This window comes from Maylandia zebra, linkage group LG11 (assembly GCF_041146795.1).
Source record: "Maylandia zebra isolate NMK-2024a linkage group LG11, Mzebra_GT3a, whole genome shotgun sequence".
Lineage (NCBI taxonomy): Eukaryota > Metazoa > Chordata > Actinopteri > Cichliformes > Cichlidae > Maylandia > Maylandia zebra.
Window position 1 is genome coordinate 12,455,425 of NC_135177.1, and position 13,088 is coordinate 12,468,512.

Consider the following 13,088-nt stretch of genomic DNA (forward strand, 5'->3'; position numbering starts at 1 on the left):
TGCTTACTGGTTTAGCTCCACGCTCATTTTTGTGGAAGACTGAGGAAAAGGATTTCTTATGTTTTATCATATTAAAGAGACAGTCTCAGTTACAACCTTTATTATTAGAAATATCTCTTATTCACTAATGCGATTCAGGGAATACTAGTAATGCTAATAATATTAATTGTGATTAATTGTGATTGCACCAGCCACAGTAAGTTGCCGGTCTAGATGGGAGGTGGAATCAAAACCCTTAAACAAGAAGAAAACAGAACTATATACATTTAGAGCTTCAAAACACTTATTTTTCTGTTTTATTTTCTTTCTTTTCGTTATAAATGATGAAACGAAAGCTTTTACGTTCTCTGTTTTTTCACAAATTGAAGTTATTGGGAGTGTGAAGCTCCATGTAAGTGCTCTTTGTAAACAACGGTGTGCAAGTTATATCATGCAGAAAAAACATTTATTTATGTAATGTGCTGGTTTTTAGGAATTAATCATATGATGATATTAAATGTTTACATTTTACAACTAATTACGTAATTAACATTTTGCACTGTAAAAATAAATTTCACTTTCTTTTAGACCCTAATGCGACCACAGATCATAAACATTAAAACTCCATAAGCCTGTCAAAAAGCCATATACAGTTATGGTAAAAATACAGTAAGTTTTTACATTTCTAAACATATTAAATATAATTCGGTCCTTAACAGGTCTTAAATGAGGTAAATGCAACCCCAAATGAACTACAACACGTAGCATATTACACTGTGTCATTATTTATTTAACAAAAATTGAAACAAAATTAAGATGCAGTCGCTTCTTTTTTCCTGTGAAACCCTTACTGCCTCCATGGAGGGTAATTAAATGCACTTCACTAACTGATCATAAACAAGTGCAAGCACCTCTTTTAACAGCAGTTTTGGCAGTTTTTTTCGCCAGGTGTGTTTTCACACATTAGAAAGGAGAAAAGATATCGGTAATGATTTTAGTAACAGTTACTGCTCATAAATCTGGGAAGGGTTATAAGGCTGTTTCTAATCATCTGTCCTTCACTCTGCAGTGAGAAAGATTACTCACAAGTGGAAAACACTATCTTCTCAGATATAGATGTCCCAGCAAATTCATCCCAAGATCACACAATGCAATGCTGAGAGAAACTGCAAAAAAACCCAAACCCCAAGAGCTATATCTCAGACTCTATAGTCCTCAGTCAGCATGCTAAATGTTAAAGTTCATGACAGCACAATTAAAAAAAGACTGAACAAGTATGGTTTGTTTTGAAGGCTTGCCAGGAGAAAGCCTCTTCTCTCTAAAAATAACATGGCAGCGCAGTTTGGCTTTTCAAAATTGCATCTGAACAAACCACAACAATGGCCTTTGGACAGAAAAAGTGGAGTTGTTTGGCCGTAATGCACAGTACCATGTTTGGTGAAAACCAAATACAGCACAACAGCACTAACACCTCATACCAACTGTCAGCATGGTGGTGGAGGGTGATGATTTAAGCTTGTTTTGTAGTCACCCGGGCACCTTGCAGTCACTGAGTCAAGCAGGAACTCCTCTGCATACCAAAGTATACCAAAAACTCAAATCTGAGGTCATCTGCCTGACAGTGAAAACTTAGCCAAAATTAATTCATGCAACAGAAAAATGATTGCAAGCACATCAGCAAATCTATTACAGACTAGTTGAAAAAGAAAAGAATCAAGATGTTGCCAGATTGAAATGCTGTACATAAGCAAATGCTGGCAAACTTCAGTGAACTGCAGCAAAAAATGGACCAAAATTTCCCCGCAGTGAAGTGAGAGACAGAGAAAGTCATATAGAAAACATATTTCCAGTTATTCCTGCTGAAAGTGTTACTACGCGAATTTGAATCATGGAGTGTGTTTAGTTTTTTTTACACACTGATTCTACAGTTTTGCTTACTTTTTGTTGAAAAAGCAATGGCACTGTGCAATATGTATAAAAATGGCCTAGTTTCTTTTAACCTGCCTGTATAGTGGTGTCTTTTTTTCATGTGTCTAATCTCCTTTTTTGGATCACACAAACAAAAGACTTTTACAGGGATGTCATTGCAATGACTATTTTCAGAGTAACACCTGTACTTCCCCTTGTGTCAACTTTGAAAAGGGCGTATTCAGGTTTAAAAAATGATTATGAAATAACTGTAGAAACACCTTCGGATAAACGTCCCAGTTTGTCTGATGACTGTCTTCCAAATAAAGTAGGTTAAGAGGCTGAAGCTGTAAAAACCGTACTATTATGTAAGCTATGTTGCATCAAATACAATTACATTGTTAGTTTTGTGTGTTTTAACTGCCAGGGCTTTTTTCTGTACTCTCAAACTATGTACAGTGGCTACACATTTTTAATGCAAGCAGTAAGACTTGTTTTTAAAACAATATTTGTACCATGTGGCAATTGTGAAATAAAATCATAGCAAAATCATTGAAAAACAACTCCTGAAAGTCAGCATCCAACCACAGTGTATCTGTACCTGAACCACAGCCTGTGTGTTGCGCACAGTAAGCCTGACCACAGTCAGCTGTGCAGCGGATCGGCTGTCTGGATCCCATGCAAAGAAGGCCCACCTGTTCAATCAAAGAAACAGGTACCCAGCTCACAGACATATACACACCTTTAAGAAAAAGACAGTCTTCACACATACAGACTACGATAAGAAACAGGTGTGAACTACCCACCTCCACATCCAAACCACACAGACACACACCCAGTGCACCTTTACAGCTCACACTCACCCACACACCACCACCGCCAGAGGCGATATAGTGAATCTCTAGCCCGTCTGCCTGTAGTTCTCACGACTCTCTGACCTTACACCGGTAAAGCTGTCGCTTTCCTCTGTGGAGAAAAACAGCCTTTTCATCTGAAAATCAAAGACCAGAAAGAGCAAATCTATGATTTCTACAAGCACAAAAAACCCACTCCTTTAACAAAAAGAGACCACAGGCCATCACCTGTATGCACACGTGTACATGCTTTTTATTTCATTTTCTTGAACCTTGAACTTAAACGAACAGATGGATATACACACCTCCAAGTCCAGACAGCACACTCTTCTGTTTCTACCCCTTCTCACACCAGGTGGGCATCTGCAGATTTTAATATCAGCAGAGCTCCTCCAATATGCAACATTCGCCAAATTTCCACAGCAGGGCCAAATGGGCCTCATACGAATGATTGCACAACCACTGAAGCAAATATGATAAAAATGATATTTTAATATCGCTTGAATTCTTGACAAATACAAGAGCTTTATGTGGTGCGTGTCATCCTGCAAAACTGTTTTGAAAAAAAAAGTAATGTAAGTCTACAATATACAAATATTTGATATTTATGAGCACTCAACAGCTTTCTGACCAAAATCTTTTTTTTCCCGTGATAAATCAGATATCTCTATGAAAGCTTGATTTTCACTGTAGAAACAAATATAAAACAATGTTTGTTTTTCATCTCTATACAGTGTGTGGCTGTTTTACTATGATCCTAGTGCTGGCTGTACCTAAACGGGCCAAGACCACGTATGGTGCATACTTTGAATTTTTCAGGTTGAGTGGTTTCCTTCTGACTCCATGTTTTTTTTGTTTGTTTTTTAATGTTACCACTAGTGGTTTGGCTGCATTCACTATTTAATACAAGGAAGGGAAAAGACAGCTAATGCAGAGGTGCTTAACGATATTTCTTTTTCTTATAGGCTGTATTTAAAAAAAGAAAAGTGGTATTGTGCCAAAAGTACCTACATACTTTTACAAATCTACTTCCTAATTTACTTTGTGAAAGAGTCCCTGGTTCCCCTTTTCTATCAGTGGGTTTTATTTTTTTTCTTGTGAAAAAAGCGGTTGTGGTAAAACACACGTACAAAGTACATATAATGTACTGTTTGTGGACTGGTTACACACTGGAACATTAACTTTAAGAGAACTCCTAATTACATGAAAAATATTTGTTGTCCTGGCTTCTAATTAACTCACTGCTATGGGCCCACATGTTTTTGTTCTGTTATGTGAGAGAGTATTTGTTGTCGGAGATGTCAACAAATCTTTCTTGATGTGGCTTAAACGCATATGAAATTCTACGTTCGAGGAATTTCAAAAACATGAAATATAAAAAAAACATAGAAATTGAATCCTGAACAAGTCCAGTTGGCTCCATAGAGGAAAGCGCTACTACCCCAAGTAGCGTGCTGACTGATATGGCAGGGACATGGCCTCCCAACACTGATCCAATATTACCCAAACAGCAGGGCCCCATGAACCTGGCAGAAGGAGGTTAGCAAAGTTAAACCCTCTTACGACATGCCTCACTGCTCAGGGCCAACCACCAGCTCCTCCAACTGTCCACTGACGGCCACAAAACAAGGCCCCTGTCAGAGAATGTTAAAGGGTCATTGATCTGTAGAAAAGCAATTATTGTAGTGTTTGAACTTTTTTTATTTGTGAAATGGAGCCATTTAACACACAGATATTAATGGAGTGTAATGGCAACAAAGAATTTAATACTTTGACAGCAACAACAATCAGGAACGGTTCCAAATTCATTTAAGGGAGAATATAAATAATAACAATATAAACGTGAATACAATCACAAACCTATAACTAACTGTTATAGGAATTTTGATGTGCATATTTAAAAATCTGTACTGTACATATATAGCGTGTTTTCCTAAAGTCTGCTCTTCTCTGCGGTGCAGAGCCACAGCAAGGAGTAGGAGGCGTGTTCTCATTTCCTCCGTCTGCTCGCCTGCTCCCATCTCCACTCCTTCGACTTCCAAGACATCGCTCAGCCGGCAGATGGGGTGTGGAGATGAGATTTTAGAGAGTGTTTAAGCCCAAGCCGCGGGGAGCCTCTTCAGGGTCGATAGAGAGCACATAATCCAACGGCTCGGGTGAGGGGATTACAAACCTACAGGCAGACTTCTGCTGTTGAGTCCTGCTGTGGGGCACCTTCCACAGGTCACCCCTGTGACATTTGGCTCCAGCAATTATTGTCAATGTCAACTAAACATCATTATATTAGGATGACTCCCTCCAGGATAGCTTCACCTTTCCTGACTTCTAGTCATTGCTGCTAATATATTGGACTCAGTATTTTTGCAGAAATAAAGACTGAGAAACAAATTGATTAATTGAGTAATTTGTAAACTGTCCATGCCTGTTATCCAGACTATATGTATGTATGTATGCCTGGATAACAGGTTAATGCATATCAGGCCTACAGGTATGGAGAATTACTAGCATATTGTTTGTAAATGAACGTTCACATAACTTACACAATCCAATACAGTGTCCAATCAAATTGAAACAAAAAAGTAAAAGAAAAGATCCACGATTCTTTTCCTGCAGCATAACAATATTTAAGTAAAACAGAAAGCCTTTTTATTTTACCTTGGCTCTAGTTGTGTTGGCACCACCCGAGCAATGTCAGGATGCATTTCCTCTCAAGCAAGTGAAGGGGTCTGCCACTGTGCCACAATCTGCACCCGCTTCTCAGGCAGGCTAAACCCTTTGACACCACAGTTTTTAATTAAAATTACATTAGGAGTAATCAGCCAGAAGAGTTGGGGATGGAGGTTAGAGGGACTGAGGGAGGGGCAGGTGAGCGGAGGAAGGGCTACAGATGGATGGTGAAGGAGCAGAGTGTCATCCTAAACCAGCGATCTCTGCCGCCAGGTCAGCAAAGGCGTCGCTGTTGCCCTGTCTGCTTCATCTCTCTTATACTTCTAATAAACACTTTAAACAAAAGAGGTGACGACGGGAGAAAAAAAGACCCGTCGGCCCTTGTTTTGCATAACAGTGCTGTAGTGAAGCACATCACATGTGGTGAATACAACATTTGATAGCTGATACTTCAGTCCTGTCCATTTGTAAAGTGAAATTGTTGAAAGTTTTTTCCCCCCCTTTTCTTTTCCATTACAGGAGACACATCTGGCTTTTTCACTGCATCTGTAAAGGGGGAAGACCGAATGTTAATATGGCTTCCAGGAGAGGGCTGAAGAGAGAAGGGTACAAAGACCCCATTCGTTCTCGCTTGAGGACCTCTCACCAAGATAATTATAAGCTTTATAAAAGTACACAGCAAAAAATAGAAGAAACTCACCAAAAGAATGGATAGACGGGAAAAAGAAAATTACTTTTCCCCTCTGCCTTCGCTTTATGCCCCTTTTAACAAGAGACGAGACGGCAATGGATGAAGGAGGCCTTCTTCAGGAGGCATCCTGTGGCTTTTTGCGGCGAGGCAAAGAGGAACGAGGGAAAGCTCTTCTCTTGTTTCTTCCATTCATTAAGCCAGCACACCTTTGACCATTCTACAATGACCAAAGTTTTCCCTCATCTCACGGTCCATCTTGATAAAAAAGACGGAGAGGACAGACACGAGGACGAGGAGGGGAGCAGAAAAGCAGACCACACTATTTGAATAGGAGTTTGGTATAGAATCCACTAGCACTAAACAACACCAAAGAGAACATCTTGTCTTTTGATGAAGTTTTTTTTTTTTTTTTTCCTCCATCTCCCTTTCCTTTCTCTGTTCCTTTTTTCCCCCTCAAATATGATCCTCTCTGGGCTTCTGCACCCACATTGCCTACACTGCGCTGAGTGTCTGAATGCAGTTAATTATCTAAAAGGAAAAGTTTGTACCTGTTGAAAAGCTATCCTTGGCTGCTCGGCTTGTTAATGCCAACAAAAAGCAGCCATAACGGATGGTCAGAGGACACCACATGCTGCGGAGAGCCTTTCAGACATGTCCCTAATAAGAATGCAGTGGTGAGAGCTCCTTTGAATGCACGCAGGGGAGAGAAAGATAGGCAAGAAGGAGAAAAGAAAAGAGAGGGGGGAGGAAAAAAACATCTTTTACCTCTCCATCTATAATTACTCCAAATGAAGAATAGGCTGAAGAAATGGCCAGGGAGACTTTCCATTATGATGGGGGGAAAAAAACCATCAAGCAGAGAAGCCAAAGCAAAAGATCGATAGTTTTTTAATGGAGAGAAGAAAGAGAAGTTTTTGTAACATCTCATAAGTAAGCATGTATGCGTGCTAGCGTGTGTGCGTGCGTGCAAGCAAGTGTGTTTGTGTGTACGCTCGAGGTAAAAAAGAAAAAGAAAAATCCCATTTGTGACTTCTAAATGCACAAAAGCACCGTCTGGACTCTTAAAAAGAGAAGCATTATGTCATCACGCTATCAGCCCCATAGTTAATATTCCTCAGTATCCTGCAGATCCAGTCTTAATCTTTGTATGCATGCACGGACTGGAAACTTACGGAAATGAATACTTGAGGGTGAGTCGTCAACATCAGAGAGAGACGTTGCCTGTCGGGGCTGACAGCTGCCTTTGATCTGCTGACCTGGGAGGAAGTATCATCTTGTGCTGTTAATGGCCTCTAAATGTTTTCACACTTTCACAGGGAGACTCGATTAGTGGTGAAAGTGGGGCCACAGTATTCGTCCCGTCATCGGGACCTCATCTTTGCACTTTATATTAATACACAAATATGCACAGTAGTGACACAATGACGCGGACATGGTGTTGCATAAAGCAGAAGTATGTACGGAAAAAGGAGGGGTTAAAACATGGGCCAGGTTTTAGAAGTATTGGCGATTTTGGATCCGGGTCCAAATTACTGTGATTTTTAAAAGAAACCCTTTTTTTCTTCTTTTTTTTACTTTTAACTCTTTTGACTTGACTTGTTAGTCAGTGACAGTTAAAACTTGCTTAATCCTCAGAAGATCCAAATGCACTGCCTCTCTGGTAGCCTAATTTTCTCAGCTGCTTTGCCACCAGCAGAGTATGAGTGGGCTATTTTTGAGATTTTTGTTTGTCGATGATCTGCTGTAAGAGGGTGACTAGCACTGAAGGTTTGGGAGCAATTGACAGTGCTTTTATAGGATCAGAAGGTGTGTGTAAGTCTGTAATAAATTACACCAAAATTGGTGAAAAACACACTTCGCAAAGGATGATGCAAATTAGGAACCTATCTAAAAACAGTATGTTTATTCAATATAGGCTCGTTGTTTCCACGCCATGCGTGCACGCATTAGAAGGGGACGAGAGTGGGGGTATAGAAGCACACAGGCCTCACGCGGGGTAGGTGCTAAAATATACAGTGAGAAAAACTCAGAAATTGTGACAGCTGAACAGCAGAGAGGAAAGGGGAGGGCGGACAAAACCAATCTAGTTTTACTTTCAGTATTGATACGTAGAATATTATCATTGGGGAAACAAATATATGTACTGAGATAAAGAAAATGTGAAAAGTTCTTTGCTGATTTTTATTTCAGCCGGTGTTTTTCATCATTTTTCATCATCATCATTTTTACTTCTGAAATAATCAGAGCAAAAATATAAGGATGTGGCAAAATATGTACAGAAAGTGTTTGTCTTTTATGGTGCCGTGAAAAATTTTACTGACATCACCAACGGGAAGCTTTTTCCTCTAAAATACAGCTGAAGTAAGCACACACTCACACATACACACACACAGCACGGGGAGCAAGGAAGCAGCCTCTCAATTATCAACCTCTCCTTGACGCTCTCGACACCTCATGTTTCTCTGTTAATGACTGGATTAAAGCTCTGATTAAGATGCACTTAACCCATAAACAGCAGCTCCCATTCACAAATCATTAAAAAGCCAATTAAAGCAAGCCCAAACCTCAATTAAGACTGACGAAGGCCAGATAATATTAGAGGGGTAAGCCCCTTTCCACTGTATTGAACAGGGGCTAGGAATGTGTGTTACTTTAGGTCGTGGTAAAAATTTGGTTTAGAACATAACTCCATTATGTGATCCTTGGTTTATAATGCTCCTGTTCAGCTAAGAGGAGCAATGCTTGCTGCGCCCCCCCCCCCGTGGACAGAGAAGGCTGATTAAAGTGAAGAATATTGCTCTAGAAGTAAGAACATGCTGTACAAACGCCGCTTTCTGCATATATTTGAACATATTTTGTGAATTTCAGTGCTTTCAATTTTGAATTGTGTTTCAATTTCATGAATAATTTACACTGATTTGTCATTAAACTGTCTAGTGCTAGTGATTCTTTATTGTGTGCTAAAGTCCGTAACAAGTGGTTTTAATTAAAAATCTGGAGATTTCCAAGATATGGCAAATTTCCAACTTTGGATTTGTCAAGTTGAAAAAAAAAACGGATAAAGAGGGCTGAAGGTAAATGCAAAAGATCTACAAATCACCCCCAATCTAATTATTACCTTCTTAGTTTTGATCCTTTGTGGTGGTAAACAAGGAATTCTAAGTCACACATGCAGTTTTGTTCCTAGCTGTTACCAATTCCGAGGTTCATTTCTACTTCCAAACTTCTAAACAAAGCCGATTAATTAACTCTCAGGATTATACCTCTGAACCATAAAGAGCTCACAAATTACCTTGGGGGAAGTGATTACAACCATGGAAAACAATAAATCAATCAATGAATCTAATGAAGCCTGCGTGCCGTCGCTGGCATTTCGCCCTTACTCCCAGTCATCTGTGGAATAACAATGGGAAAGACGGGGATCATAGTTAAATTGTTAATCATAATGTGATACCACAGTCAGCAGATTCCCCATATGAGGAAAAAACACGCTCTGGGTCCTGTTTGTCTGTTATGAGAGGGGACTTAATGCAGAAAATATTCTTTCCACCTCGCTGGAGAGGGCCACTTTTCTAAAAAATACAGAGGTTTTTATTTATTTATTTATTTTAACTGTTATTATGTCGATAAATATGGAGATCTCGATGTGCACTCTGTGTACAGATTGAGTTTGATGAGAGAATTTGTACATAACAGCTGATCGTTAAACCCAATCTTTTCCTGCAGCGCTGCTACGCTCAGTTCGACCTATCGTTGTCTTAATGACACAGATGAGAGATCCGCTACCTTTAAGTGGTTAGTGTGCAATCTTTCGTTCAGCAGCACCCAAGCAGCAAGAACAGTTGTCGCTTTAATATGTGCGGTAAAGACTTAGTCATTCTAACCACTTTCCCTCAAAAACGAAACAAAGAGTGCACTCATCATGCACTCAAGGCTTCTTTGAGGCCATTTTAATTTCCCTTGTTACTTTTGCTTATGATCTTAAATGCATCAGCCTCTGAGGATTCAGCTCTCGATTGTGACCCAGGACCAAATGTGCTTATCTTTTGGGGCTGCTGACACTGGCAGATTGGTGGGCAGAAATTCTTAACAGTACAGATTGGGTGATAATAACGTTGCACTCTAAACAGGGCTTAATTGCTTTTGGCCTGCGACTTTAAGAACGTCCCATCAGATAGGTGATTTTGGAAGTCATGGGTCTTGGCTGAGGAAAGCTTCTGGGAAGATGAAGCACGCGTGGGAAGTTGTGAATGGGGCGGACTGGCAAGGGCAGAGACTCGGAGCCCTCTTATTCTCTGCTGTTGTAAATGCCAGCGATAAAAGTCAAGAAATAACAGGTGTTTAACTTTTGGTTTGGACACATTTCGCAGACTAGGATAGCTTAGCACTACATGTTCATGGAGACATAACCTTTGTTGACAGACAGCACAAAAGCATTAATAGTATCACCGTGAAGCTGTTACAACCGTTACTTCACTGACTCAAAGTGAAGGTGATAGATTACAACATGGTTCCTGAGAAACACCCGCTTTTAGAAACCAAAAGTAAAAGCACGTCCACTCACATATTAAGATGGTGTGATTTGTCAAATAATTTGTCTCCACTACTTTACCATGCCGGTGTTTTGCCCCCCAAAAAAGACTTCCCAATGGGACTAATTGGTAAATAAAGGTTAAATAAACAGGACTTCATCCACCTCCTGTATTTGTAAAGAGATATTCAGAGAGATAGCCTCCCAGTATAAAGTCATGCAAACGGGATCTCATTAGCAAATGCAAATGAGAACCCACCAAATCTTCACAGAGAGGCAGAAGTGCATCTCCGTGGGATAGCTGGAACATGACAGTTCCCCCAACTGCCCCCACGCTGAGCACCAAATGTGATGGTCCACTCCTGCTGCTGCTCTTAACAGGATGTAGGACCAAACCATAAATGTAAGCAAAGGGGAGGAAAGAGGAAACGTGTAGCTAGATGCCCAATTAAACCCTGCTATAACAATCCTTACTGGTGACTGTATTAGAGAGGACTATCCTCTAGGAAATAGCTACATCAGCCATCTATCTAGTCATCATTGTGCTCAGTATAGCTGTGTCTGCAATATCTACTGTTATGATATATAAATATTTTTGTTACAGATGGATTTAGATATGTATGTAAAAGTTTACTTTGGATCTGGTGAAAAAAAACTTTTCATGCAGTACTAACTCCCCATCCAATATGCAAATTACATCCCATATGTGCGCGGAGAACATATTTCTGGTTTCCTGTATGATCTGGGAATGCAGCTGATCAGCTATAGAGGACAGAAAGCTGAGATTACATTCAATTAAAGTGATAATTAATTTGATTTCTATGTCTGTGAAGTGCCGAGAGGGCAGTTCCCAGAAAGTGAGAAATACAAACCCTCTGAGCCAATCAGAGCTTTTGTCTGAGACAGAATCTGTCGTGACATCACAAGCCATGGTGGGCAGGGTTCCTGGCATGGCCTCAGACCAGCAGACGTTCTGCTGCCAGCAGGGTGGCAGTGGCCTAGGGCAAGGCAGCAATGGCCAGGTCACCAGCTTTTTTCCTCCCGCATGCACGAGCGCTGCAGGGAGGGGGAACCAGCAGAATGGCAAGATGTCAGAAACAGCCCTTTAGACGTGTCAAACAGGAGGCACAGCTAGGGGAAGGTGTTCACTGAGCGTGACAGAGAGTGAGGCTATTCCACAGACGATCGGCCCAGTGACACATAACAATAAGGTAGCTGCATGGTGTAATAAAATCATTGAAGTATGTTTTTGCAATGAGATAAACTCATTTGATTAAAAATACACAAGTAATCTACTTTGAACAACATTTTTAGTCAGTATTTTAACAGTTCTTTAAAATATTCAGAATTTCACTTTATGCTCACTGGCTCGAAATTCATGATGCCACAAAACCGCATTTTTAATTATTAGATTTTTTTTAAAATGCATTATGTTGAACTGATGGTTAATCTGAATGCTGACATGCATTCCTCCTTCAGCGCATGAGTGTGAAAACACCCTCTGAGTATCAAACACTGCACATACACATCGCCCTCCATAAGGTTAAACATCCAACTATATAAAATACATAGAGGCACATTTTTCTTGCCAGAAGGAGAAGATTTTAAAGGCAGGTAATGCCTTTTTTTCTCTCTTCTTTTACTGTTCCTCACACGTCAATGTGCAAGTCCCTGCACTCCTGGGAAAAATAGAAGTATATTTAGAAACTTTTCGAGAATCTGCTTTCTCACTTGTGACTCATAGATTTTACCATCAAAACAGGTGATCACATGTGTTGCTGTGTCAGATTGATAGTATGCTAAATTGAGAAAGAGAAAGTAAATGGGAAGAAAGTTCAATTAAGTTTTCTTTTAATTTTAAATCACTACAAAGCGGCACTACAAAGAGAGTGGCTTTTTTAAAAAATACCTTAGAAAATGATCTATTTGGGGAGTTATATATACTAACAATTATAAAAAAATAAGTTCAATCAAGCCTGTTGTATGGCTGGTGAAGATGGAAACAGTTAGCCGGGTGGAAATACTTTAAGTTCAGAGGAAGTTTAGCGCCACAGAAACCCAAGACCAAAAAAACTGTGAATTCTACCTCCATATTCATCGATTCCGTGAAACAATCAAAACAAATCAATCCGTTTATCAGCACAAACAACAGAAGCGTATTCCACTGTTTGCAGTTAAGATAGTTTTCATTTGTCCTGTTTGATGTGTGGTGAGTTCAGCCGCTTCACTAATCCTCTCACTTTGTCTTTGTCATGTTAACTTCCAACCAAGTGTTGTCTACTGAGGAGAAACGAGTGGGCATTTAAGATGTTGAAAAGGTGTGCCATTGAAAGGGTAACTCAGCATGAGTCAAGGTCTGGATTGGATTTTTTCCTTTGAACTTAAAAGTGGAAAGACAAAAAAAAAAAGTCAAAGAGAGGAAACAATCTTACACGAGCCTCCTCTGAGTTTTATGGCC